Source organism: Eubalaena glacialis, chromosome 3 (genome assembly GCF_028564815.1).
Source record: "Eubalaena glacialis isolate mEubGla1 chromosome 3, mEubGla1.1.hap2.+ XY, whole genome shotgun sequence".
Lineage (NCBI taxonomy): Eukaryota > Metazoa > Chordata > Mammalia > Artiodactyla > Balaenidae > Eubalaena > Eubalaena glacialis.
This window is the reverse complement of record NC_083718.1, coordinates 84,004,785-84,017,241: the sequence shown is the minus strand read 5'-3', so window position 1 is coordinate 84,017,241 and position 12,457 is coordinate 84,004,785.

Below are 12,457 nucleotides of genomic sequence, written 5' to 3'. Positions count from 1 at the left end.
ACATGGGCTCCACACCTTTATTAAGAAAAAGGTGTGAGGCGCTGGGCACATCTTTGGGATAAGGACAAGGTGCAGTTGCGTAGAGCAAAGCCTCTGAGTGGTGTTCAGAGGCGCAAGCGACATGTCGTCCAGGACATAGTCACGCCATTGTGTTGTTACCCATGTTTCCAGAAACTTCCGTGTTGTAACACCTGCCCACGATGGATCCTGCTCTTGAGGCATTCTTGGGCAGCTCTGGCCCACAGTGACTTTTCCCTATCAGTGTACACAGCCAGCCATGCCTTTTGGAGGCAGACCGTGCTCCCTGGGGGAGGCTCATAAGCTGAGGAAGCATGGAGAGGGCATGGCGTGTGACAAGCGCTCACACACATGGACACCACCCCATTGAAGCATGTCTTTCTCTTCCCTTGAGAGGTACAGTTGAGGTGCAGCAAAGCTCCTTATGTGCTCACAGTACCAACAACTTACACGTGCTGGAGGTGAGATTCGAACCCTTGTCCGTAGTCTTTGCAACGTGGCAAGTGCTCTCACCATCTTTGTCCTGGAAGAAGCATAAAGCCTGGACCCCATCTTTCCAGAACGTACAACCCACTGATCTGTTGGGAAGGCAAAGGCAGCACGTTCACACAGTCTCACACTCACACGTGTTTATACAGGGGTACATGCTCATATCAATGACACACACGGGGTTGTTATTCAGCGTAAATTCTGCAAGTGTGGAGATTTCCACTGACCACTGAGAAAAGAAGTTGAAGCAGCGTCCCAGATGCCCCCGCTGGGACAGGCATCTTCCTCTCAGCTTCTCCATGCTGAAGGACTGAGCAGGCTGCCTGTCAGGGTGGGTGCAGGCATGCAGGAGGGCAGAGCACAGAGCCTAGGAGCCACCTGTTACAGAAGTTCTTTGAACCTTTTAACGATGGAGTCAGCAACACCTGTGCATACCCCTTGACTCTCAGCCCTGTGCAGACTCACTCTCGCACACTCAAGTTCATATTCCCACATAGATTCATTCATGAGCCTTCACATGAGGCCACCACACAACACACACTGACACACCATCACATGCTGTCAATCACCCTGAAGTACGTCTTCACACACCCACACACGCTCACACGCACACAGGCACCAATGCACATGCTCACATTCTCATTCCTGCTCATGGGCATGGCCCCAGAACATATAGTCCAGACCCTTCACCAGCCTTCGCCAGGCTTCTGCAACATTCCAGGAGATTATCTGCCCGTTGACCTTGAGGATATTTGCAAGCACAAAGATCCCCAGATGAAGGGCATGATGCTGAGGCCTTCCAAAGAAGTGTGCCTTCCTCAGGGAAGAATATACTTCCATCTTCCGAACAAAGCAATTTCCTAGAAGGTAGTATGGCGCAAGATAGAGAACACATACCCATCCTGGAGCCTGGCAGAGCTGGGTTCAAAACCTCTCTTCCCTACTTTTTACTTAAGTAACCTTAGCCAACATAAACTTTCTAAGCTGTAACATGAGAATAGCTCACACTTCAAGGCCTGAAGTAGAAACTCGAAAAGAGATTATGACAGGCAGTGGAGGCCTGCCCTCCCTCATCCCCCAACCACAAGCACCTTGGGAAAGTGAGGGCATCTCTCACCGACCCAGAGGCTGGGCACACATCGTGCCATGCCCCAGAGGATCCCCAGATGGCGATGGATTTCAACAGAGAGGCTCTAGCTCCCACCACCAGCAGTCCTTTGTCCGGAGCCCTGTCTGTTGATGCGGCCGGCCCCAGAGGGTCAGCTCAGCCTTCCCCTGCATATGTGTGCATGGGCCCCGGCCTGGTGTTCCATCACAGATGCCTGGCACAGAAGATACAGTGGGCTTAGCTTGTGCCCAGGTCTGCTGAGACCTCCTTGGTCCCAATTGTGCCTTCTACTTTAGTGTGTGTGTGTGTGTGTGTGTGTGTGTGTGTGTGTGTGTACATGAGAGATAGAGCTTTGGAGAAGAGAAAGAGCGATGCTAATGAAAGTCAGGGAACGGTACCATTCCCAATGCCCAGGATAGGTGTTTAGTTGTACCTGTGGCTTCTAGAGGACATGTTCCTTCTCTCCTCTGGTGGTAGAAGCAATACTATGTAATGCATGCTTGAGATAGCAGATTCCACACCCAAAAAAATCTGTTCAGGGTAGTGAGTGCTTCGTCCAGAAAAGATGGACAGGATGTAACACCGAAACTCATGGATCTTCAGATGTCCACATTTTCTCTAGTTACGCAGGCATTGCTACTGCCACAGCTGGGTTTGAGTTCTTCAGCTAATCCAAGCCAAACCATTGAAAAGTATCTACGGAGTTGGAAGGAGTAGGCGGAGAAGAGGATGTGAAGAAGTTTAGGGACCAGGGAGGCTCTGGCCCTCCTTGCTGACCACCGTTCCCAGCGCCTGGTGCATTGTGTGAGCTCACTATATCTTGATGAATTATTAGTTATCTCAGGTAACCTGCCCCACGTGGCCTTGCTTCTCTGCTATTAGGGATCTGAGCTGAAATCCCTCTCCAAGCCTATCAGGGTTGCTTCTGTCAGAGTGACAACAGGCGGAAGGGGTTCTTCTCCCGGGAAGGCCTGGGATCCTCTGGGTTTCCCTCGTGGCCGAGCCCATGCACAGCCTGCCCTTCCAGTGAGTCCCAGAGGAGACACCATTGATTTCTAAGGCTGTCTTCTCATGCTGCAGTGTGAATTCCCAAGATCTAGTGATACTGTAGGGCTTTCAGCTGAGCTGTGGCTAAATTCCAGGTGTGAGAATGAAACGTGCCGTCCTCAGGACTAGCTTGCCGATTTCCATTTCTGTCAGTCAAGGTCTTAGGACACTGGAAGCAAGTGCCACTAGTTGCCTTCAAATGTGGCAACGACCTACACCCTACTTCTAAGAGGGTGCTTTGCCCCAGCTTTCACAGCCTGACTTCACGGAGCACCCAACCATCGTTGAGCCCTTATTCTCTGCCCAACAGTGTGCACATACTTACACATGTTGTCCAAAATAAGCCTTTCAGCTGACGTGCAGAAGGGCGTTATCCTGTTCAGCAGATGAGGAAACTGAGGCTCAAAGATGTAGAGTGCCCAAAGTCACCCAGCTGGTGAAGACCAGAGCCCCAGTCGGAACACTAATTGGGGAATTATTTAAGATATGTTTCATCCTTTGACGGATGTTGTTTCAACCTTTTCATCCTAGTCCCTGCCCAGTGGCATCCCTCTTCGTTCTGGAATCTCTAAGTGGAAGGGGAAGGACGCATCAGGCCTGAAGCCCTGGGAGATCAGATTCCAGGAGCCAGACCGGGTGACTCGTCCAGCAGCTCATGACAGGTCAAAGTTTCGTAGCTCCCCAGCCTCTCCACCTTATGATAATCATTTCCCTGGGAAGCCTGCAGTGTGTGTGACTTATACACCTGTAAGAGAGATACGTACTGTCAACTGTATCCGCACAGTTTCTGAGAATGAAGACTAAAGTTTTGCTCACCAAGAGGCAGGACAGAGAGCTGCAGCCCCCATTTTTTGTTTATATTACAACAGGTGAAAAATCAAAGCGGCTTGCCCAGGTTTGTTTCCAGTTCAGGCTGAATGTGGCTCTGAGTCCAGGTTAAGTGACGGTCCAAACTTTGCTGAGTTTACTGGGTCTCCCAAAGAGCCACTCACCGCTCAGTAGTCATTTCTCTTACAACAAGGCTCGCTGTGTACGCTGATCGGCCCACGCCTTCCCCCACCAACCGGAATATCCTGGAACATTTCCCTCAGCCCTCCCACACCCAGCAGTGTCCTGAATGCTTGCTTAGCACCATCCCAGATGTCAAGGTTCTAGGGAAAACGTCACGAGTGGGTTTGGAATCCCGAGGAAGCCAGGGCTCGTAAAGTGATGGGGAAATGGGGCCAGGGCTCGAGTGAAGGCACTGTCATCCCCAAGCGCCATCAAACCGAGAAGCAGTTTGCCAGCCCAGGAGATGAGTAAAACCTGAAGTTTGAGGAAGGGCAGATGCATCCTACTGTGACTAGGGCCTAGCACGCCCCAATCGTAGGCCACCTCATGGCTTCCAAGGGGATTTGAGACGTATAAAAGGTGTGCAGTCTCAGAGCATCCCAAAAGCCTCAGCATCTCCACGTTCCAGCCCCTGGTGAACTAAGGTATGTTGGGCAAAGGAACGCCTCTCCTGGAAGCCTGGCTCTACCTGGTCCCAAACTCTGCGGGCAGCTGGGGCTGGAGCACTTGGTGTTTGGTCCCAAAGAAAGGCCTCGTGTGGGCAGCTCTCTCCTCCGTACCATTTGGGAGCCACCTCTCTTGGGCTGCAAGTCAACATCTGAAGTGTGTGGGGCGGGGGCTGAGATGGGGGTCCAGGGTGTGCGCAGAGTCCGGTGTTGAGGCTCCTGCTGGCTTGTGTGGCGGCGCTGCTGTGCGTGGCCAGGAGCTGAGCGGGGCTGGTTAGGAGAGGGTGGCAGCAACTCTGGGGCAGGGCTGCCCTGAAGGGCAAGGCCCATGCAGGGAGGCAGGAGAGCTCCTCACGGAGCAGGGGGCAGAGGCCCAAGAGCTCAGAGCAGCAAGGACAAGAGAAGGTGGTACAGTGGCCAGGTCTTGCTCTGGGAGTCGGGGACCAGTGTTCCACCCCCGTGTGCTCAGTGCCTGGGGAACCATGACTTCCCTCTCTAAGATTTGCTTTCTCACATAGAACTTAGAATCAATCTAAACGGTCCTTTTGTCTCTAGATGCCTCTTTTCTATGAATTCTCTTAGAGAGTGGTTAAGATGCTCCTTAAAAATTGGTAGAAATCTTATTAAAAAGTCGAAATCCTTACAAGAGTATGCAACATATTTTGGTTCTCCCGTGTGTGTGTGTATGTGTATGTGTGATTGTGTGTGTGCACGTGCACACACACACACACACACACATATCTTTACATTCCTATTTCCCTGTGTATTTACGTGTTTTTGTGTGGAGTTTATATGCTCATTTATCCTTACAACAACCGTAGGAAATGGACAGACAAGTTAAGTAACTGGCTCAAAGTCACAACGCTGGTTAAGTTTTTTTTTTTTTTTAAAGTTCCACATTATTTATTTATTTATTTATTTATGGCTGTGTTGGGTCTTCGTTTCTGTGCGAGGGCTTTCTCTAGTTGCGGCAAGCGGGGGCCACTCTTCATCGCGGTGCGTGGGCCTCTTACTATCGCGGCCTCTCTTATTGCGGAGCACAGGCTCCAGACGCGCAAGCTCAGTAATTGTGGCTCACGAACCCGTGTCCCCTGCATTAGCAGGCAGATTCTCAACCACTGTGCCACCAGGGAAGCCCAACGCTGGTTAATTTTTGACACAGGTCTCTGAACCCAGGAAATCCTGATCTGGATTCCACCGTTTCTGCTGTGGCTGGATATTACTTTTTGTTCTCTTTACCCATGTCTTTGCTCCTTCCTCTTTCCTTCTCTCTCCTCTCTCTCTCCCTGTCTGTTTCTCCCTGTGTCTCAGCTTTTTTACACCTTTCTTTGTTTTCTTCTACTTCTCTCCCTTTCTCATCTCATTTCCCCTTTTTTTCTCTCCTCCTTCTTTCCTTCCTTCCTTCCTTCCACATTTCTTTGTCTCAAAAAATACCTTGCAATGGCTTAGAAAATGTAGATACAGTTTATACTGACACACCTCATTGCACACACACACACCTTAAATCGGTGAAGCAACCAGGCCAAGGGTGAAACGGGGCAGGTTTGAAGGAGGCAGAAGGTTCTCCTGGGTCGAGAGTCTCTAAGGCTCCAGACTTCCTCACTTGTGTGTCTTTCCCCTTGCAGTGCACATCCAGACCAGAATGTATCATCAAAAGCAGAAGCTGTGCTGCCCCGTACCAAAGCCTTGCTGCCCTCCATGCCAGCAATGCTGCCCCCCACCAAAGTATTGCTGCCCCGCACCCCAGCCATGCTGCCCACTCCCAAAGTATTGCTGCCCCGGACCTCAGCAATACTGTCTCCCTCCCCAGTGTTGCTGCCCCCCACCAAAGCAGTGCTAGACCCCCCTCAGCACACCAAGCAGCCTTGCCAGCCTCCACCCAAGTGCAAGGGGCACTGTGTCCCCCAGTGCCAACACAAGTGCCCACGTCCTCCGCAATGCCAGAAGTCCAAGCAGAGGTCATCCATGGCCATGGAACCTGAGGCCAAGCTCCGTGGAGACCAGAGACCATGAAGCCCACTGCCCTCTCTCAGCCAGCCAGCTGTCAGCGCCACTCACCCCCAGCTTCTGGAGGCAGCCACACTTCGGGAAAAGCAGCACCAGGATGGCAGCTTCCTGGAGCAAGATTTCGTATTAATTAGCAGCTGCAAGTTCCATCTCAGAAAAGGATCTGGTTCTAAACCGTCCAATATTCTTTGCTACCTTGTATCTACTTTGCCCTGTTGGCTTTTGGAAACTTAAGCAGCGTGGCCCGACATCCTTTCCTAGCACCCTTCATTTCTACTCCAGTTTTCCCAACTATTAAACACAATTCCTTTGGCATGAATGTGTCTGTGGATTATTTCGTCATCTTGCAGTTGTTAATTCCTGCAGATTTTGTATCCTGCTCCTCAACCCAGAGCCCTTGGAGGTCTGGGCATGAGGGTTCAGGTAGAGGAGAAGGCATTGGGAGATGCACTTTGGAGCTGAGGGACATTCTCCATTGACCTGCCAGGGTGAGGAAAGAGATGGGCACTTCTCCCTCATGGGGCTCATCCCCACATCCCCGGAAAATGAGAACAGCCCTTGGAGAAAGGGGGAGATGACGCCCGTCTAGAAAACGTAGGCACAGAAAGAGTAAGGGAAACCCAGCCAGGAGCTAAAGAGTAGAGTAGAGGCAAATAAATGGAAATTCAGACAACACTCCACGGGCGTGTGGTCAAAATGAATTGAGGACCGGGCCTGAAAAGCTCTCCCAATGGTCCAAAAAAGCCAGAGTTTCTTCAAGCTAACCAAATGTGTAAGTAGGAGCCAGCCTATGTAAATATCATACATCCAACGCACACACATTTCCACTGTCAATATTTTATTAAAGTCAGAGCCCCCGTTGTTTCTCCAGCTTAGGGTTCTCCTGGGCAATATTTCTCTCACTGCCCTCTTACTTTCCATTCCCTAAATCCTTGGGGCATTAGGGTAACATGAAACTTCAGGCCCAAAGGTAAGCCAAGCTGCTTCTTTCTATTACATCCACTACACACATCCCTTTCGACCAAATCCTTCTCTCACAACATAGTGCACAAAATGAGGTCTTTGCTTCTCTTTTCCTACACGTGCCTCCGGGCTACAAGGGAATCACTGAAAACCCACAGAAGAACCCAAAAGGAGCCAGAACATCACATAAACTAAAAGTGTGAATTATCCCCAACATAGATCGCAGACACTGTAGAATTCAGAAGTAGCCAAAGACAGAGGTTTTAGTGTTGCTTCCCTTTTGGCTGGCCTCTCCTTCCTCCATCATCTATGTTCATGCCTTTCAGCTAGGCTCTATCCACCTATCTATGTATCCATCACCGATCCATCCAGCCCCACCAGCAATGCATCATTGCATCCTTGGTAAGTACATTCCCCTCCCTTTGCTTAGAATGTGATGTGTGCTGGGGAAGCACAGACTCACACACAGGGCTCCTGATCTCCTAGTTTAATCCCCGTAAAAAGACCAAGCTGAGACCCTCAAGACAACAAAGGACAATTTTGCCAGATGACGTCTACTTCATGGATGACTTGGAAGATACAGATACTTCATTCCTTTCCCTCAGAATTCAGAGGAGACAGAGAGAGAACACTGAGGGCTGTTGAAGGGAGGAAGGAGAACGTGGCCATCTGTGTCATCATGGCACCCACCACGGGGCTCCCAGAACATGTCTGTCCAGGAGGAAGACCGGGAGAGGGGGGTTCAGAATGGACGGACAGTGGGATGTGTGTAAGTAAGCAGGAGTGCGTTCCAGGATTGCGTAGAGCAGCAGCCAATGCTGCGAGTGCCAGCTGTTCCCAGGAGGCCAGCCCTCCAAAGTCTCAGCCCCGATTCATGGTGGAGAGCGCACGTAGCCTCTGCAGCCACCTGCACCAGGTGAACACTACAGAAAGCTGGAGGGCGCCTCCAGTTGCCTGACCTATGTGTCGTAAATATTTCCCACAGAGTGTTGCATTCACCAGAACTCAAGGATGACACACCAAATGTATTGAAAAGCTGTAGACACCTTAAGTGAACTCCCTGAAAATGATGAGCACTTTGAGCCAATGCCCACCCTCTGATACCTGAGTCCACACAGTCTCCAGATAGCTCCTCTCTTGCCTCACATACATGACCTTCTCCAAAAACTCCCCTTTGGGTTCTTACTCTCTCTTTCATCACCCTCCCTCACTCAGCAGATTAACAGAAGGTTGAATTTTGCCTCTCTGGGCTTCACTTAATTTGCTCCCCCACTAATAATCATACTTAGGGTGTGTGCACATGTGCTTATGTGCGGACCATCATGCGCAATTTTCTTTTATCCCCATCCTATTGGGTTTAGATCCAGATTCATCCCTATGATGCACTGAATCCCATACTTCCCTAGGCCTCGCTCTTCTCATCTGTATAGTGTGAAGAATAAATCCTGCCAACTGGGGTTGATGGGGAGGTGTCTTCAATGAGACGATGTAAATAAATTTTAAGTAAGTTGTAACACATAGTAAATGTTGAATGAATGTTAGCTCTTGCTTTTATTATTATTCCCCACTTTCTGACAGAGCAGCAAGACCCTCCACATATTGCCACCAACCTGAGGACATGGGCTCCACACCTTTATTAAGAAAAAGGTGTGAGGCGCTGGGCACATCTTTGGGATAAGGACAAGGTGCAGTTGCGTAGAGCAAAGCCTCTGAGTGGTGTTCAGAGGCGCAAGCGACATGTCGTCCAGGACATAGTCACGCCATTGTGTTGTTACCCATGTTTCCAGAAACTTCCGTGTTGTAACACCTGCCCACGATGGATCCTGCTCTTGAGGCATTCTTGGGCAGCTCTGGCCCACAGTGTTTTTTCCCTATCAGTGTACACAGCCAGCCATGCCTTTTGGAGGCAGACCGTGCTCCCTGGGGGAGGCTCATAAGCTGAGGAAGCATGGAGAGGGCATGGCGTGTGACAAGCGCTCACACACATGGCCACCACCCCATTGAAGCATGTCTTTCTCTTCCCTTGAGAGGTACAGTTGAGGTGCAGCAAAGCTCCTTATGTGCTCACAGTACCAACAACTTACACGTGCTGGAGGTGAGATTCGAACCCTTGTCCGTAGTCTTTGCAACGTGGCAAGTGCTCTCACCATCTTTGTCCTGGAAGAAGCATAAAGCCTGGACCCCATCTTTCCAGAACGTACAACCCAGTGATCCGTTGGGAAGGCAAAGGCAGCACGTTCACACAGTCTCACACTCACACGTGTTTATACAGGGGTACATGCTCATATCAATGACACACACGGGGTTGTTATTCAGCGTAAATTCTGCAAGTGTGGAGATTTCCACTGACCACTGAGAAAAGAAGTTGAAGCAGCGTCCCAGATGCCCCCGCTGGGACAGGCATCTTCCTCTCAGCTTCTCCATGCTGAAGGACTGAGCTGGCTGCCTGTCAGGGTGGGTGCAGGCATGCAGGAGGGCAGAGCACAGAGCCTAGGAGCCACCTGTTACAGAAGTTCTTTGAACCTTTTAACGATGGAGTCAGCAACACCTGTGCATACCCCTTGACTCTCAGCCCTGTGCAGACTCACTCTCGCACACTCAAGTTCATATTCCCACATAGATTCATTCATGAGCCTTCACATGAGGCCACCACACAACACACACTGACACACCATCACATGCTGTCAATCACCCTGAAATACGTCTTCACACACCCACACACACTCACACACACACAGGCACCAATGCACATGCTCACATTCTCATTCCTGCTCATGGGCATGGCCCCGAACTACAGTCCAGACCCTTCGCCAGGCTTCTGCAACATTCCAGGAGATTATCCGCCCAATGACATTGAGGATACTTGCAAGCACAAAGATCCCCAGATGAAGGGCATGATGCTGAGGCCTTCCAAAGAAGTGTGCCTTCCTCAGGGAAGAATATACTTACATCTTCCGAACAAAGAAATTTCGTAGAAGGTCGTATGGCACAAGATAGAGAACACATACCCATCAGGGAGCCTGGCAGAGCTGGGTTCAAAACCTCTTTTCCCTACTTTTTACTTAAGTAACTTTAGCCAACATAAACTTTCTAAGCTGTAAAATGAGAATAGCTCAAACTTCAAGGCCTGAAGTAGAAACTCGAACAGAGATTCCGACAGGCAGTGGAGGCCTGCCCTCCCTCATCCCCCAACCACAAGCACCTTGGGATAATGAGGGCATCTCTCACCGACCCAGAGGCTGGGCACACATCGTGCCATGCCCCAGAGGATCCCCAGATGGCGATGGATTTCAGCAGAGAGGCTCTAGCTCCAACCACCATCAGTCCTTTGTCTGGAGCCCTTATTGATGCGGCCGGCCCCAGAGGGTCAGCTCAGCCTTCCCCTGCATATGTGTGCATGGGCCCCGGCCTGGTGTTCCATCACAGATGCCTGGCACAGAAGATACAGTGGGCTTAGCTTGTGCCCAGGTCTGCTGAGACCTCCTTGGTCCCAATTGTCCCTTTTACTTTAGTGTGTTTGTGTGTGTGTGTGTGTGTGTGTGTGTGTGTACATGAGAGATAGAGCTTTGGAGAAAGAGAAAGAGCAATGCTAATGAAAGTCAGGGAAGAGTACCATTCCCAATGCCCAGGATAGGTGTTTAGTTGTACCTGTGGCTTCTAGAGGACATGTTCCTTCTGTCCTCTGGTGGTAGAAGTAATACTATGTAATGCATGCTTGAGATAGCAGATTCCACACCCAAAAAAATCTGTTCAGGGTAGTGAGGGCTTAGGCCGGAAAAGATGGACAGGATGTAACACCGAAACTCACGGATCTTCAGATGTTCACATTTTCTCTAGTTACGCAGGCATTGCTACTGCCACAACTGGGTTTGAGTTCTTCAGCTAATCCAAGCCAAACCATTGAAAAGTATCTACGGAGTTGGAAGGAGTAGGCGGAGAAGAGGATATGAAGAAGTTTAGGGTCCTGGGAGGCTCTGGCCCTCCTTGCTGACCACCGTTCCCAGCGCCTGGTGCATTGTGTGAGCTCACTATATCTTGATGAATTATTAGTTATCTCAGGTAACCTGCCCCACGTGGCCTTGCTTCTCTGCTATTAGGGATCTGAGCTGAAATCCCTCTCCAAGCCTATCAGGGTGGCTTCTGTCAGAGTGACAACAGGCGGAAGGGGTTCTTCTCCCGGGAAGGCCTGGGATCCTCTGGGTTTCCCTCGTGGCCGAGCCCCTGCACAGCCTGCCTTTCGGGTGAGTCCCAGAGGAGACACCATTGATTTCTAAGGCTGTCTTCTGGTGCTGCAGTGTGAATTCCTAATATCTAGTGATACTGTAGGGCTTTCAGCTGAGCTGTGGCTAAATTCCAGGTGTGAGAATGAAACGTGCCGTCCTCAGGACTAGCTTGCCGATTTCCATTTCTGTCAGTCAAGGTCTTAGGACACTGGAAGCAAGTGCCACTACTTGCCTTCAAATGTGGGCAACGACCTACTCCCTACTTCTAAGAGTGTGCTTTGCCTCAGCTTTCACAACCTGACTTCACGGAGCACCCAACCATCGTTGAGCCCTTATTCTCTGCCCAACAGTGTGCACATACTTACACATGTTGTCCAAAATAAGCCTTTCAGCTGACGTGCAGAATGGGGTTATCCTGTTTAGCAGATGAGGAAACTGAGGCTCAAAGATGTAGAGTACCCAAAGTCACCCAGCTGGTGAAGACCAGAGCCCCAGTCGGAACACTAATTGGGGAATTATTTAAGATATGTTTCATCCTTTGACGGATGTTGTTTCAACCTTTTTAACCTACTCCCTGCCCTGTGGCATCCCTCTTCGTTCTGGAATCTCTAAGTGGAAGGGGAAGGACGCATCAGGCCTGAAGCCCTGGGAGATCAGATTCCAGGAGCCAGACCGGGTGACTCGTCCAGCAACTCATGACAGGCCAAAGTTTCTTAGCTCCCCAGCGTCTCCACCTTATGATAATCATTTCCCTGGGAAGCCTGCAGTCTGGGCAACTTATACACCTTTAAGAGAGATACATACTGTCAACTGTAACCGCCCAGTTTCTGTGAATGAAGACTAATGTTTTGCTCACCAAGAGGCAGCACAGAGAGCTGCAGGCCCCATTTTTTGTTTATATTACAACAGGTGAAAAATCAAAGCGGCTTGCCCAGGTTTGTTTCCAGTTCAGGATGAATGTGGCTCTGAGTCTAGGTTAAGTCAAGGTCCCAACTTTGCTGAGTTTACAGGGTCTCCCAAAGAGCCACTCACCGCTTAGTAGTCGTTTCCCTTACATCAAGCCTCGCTGTATACGCTGATCAACCCATCCCTTCCCTCACCATCTG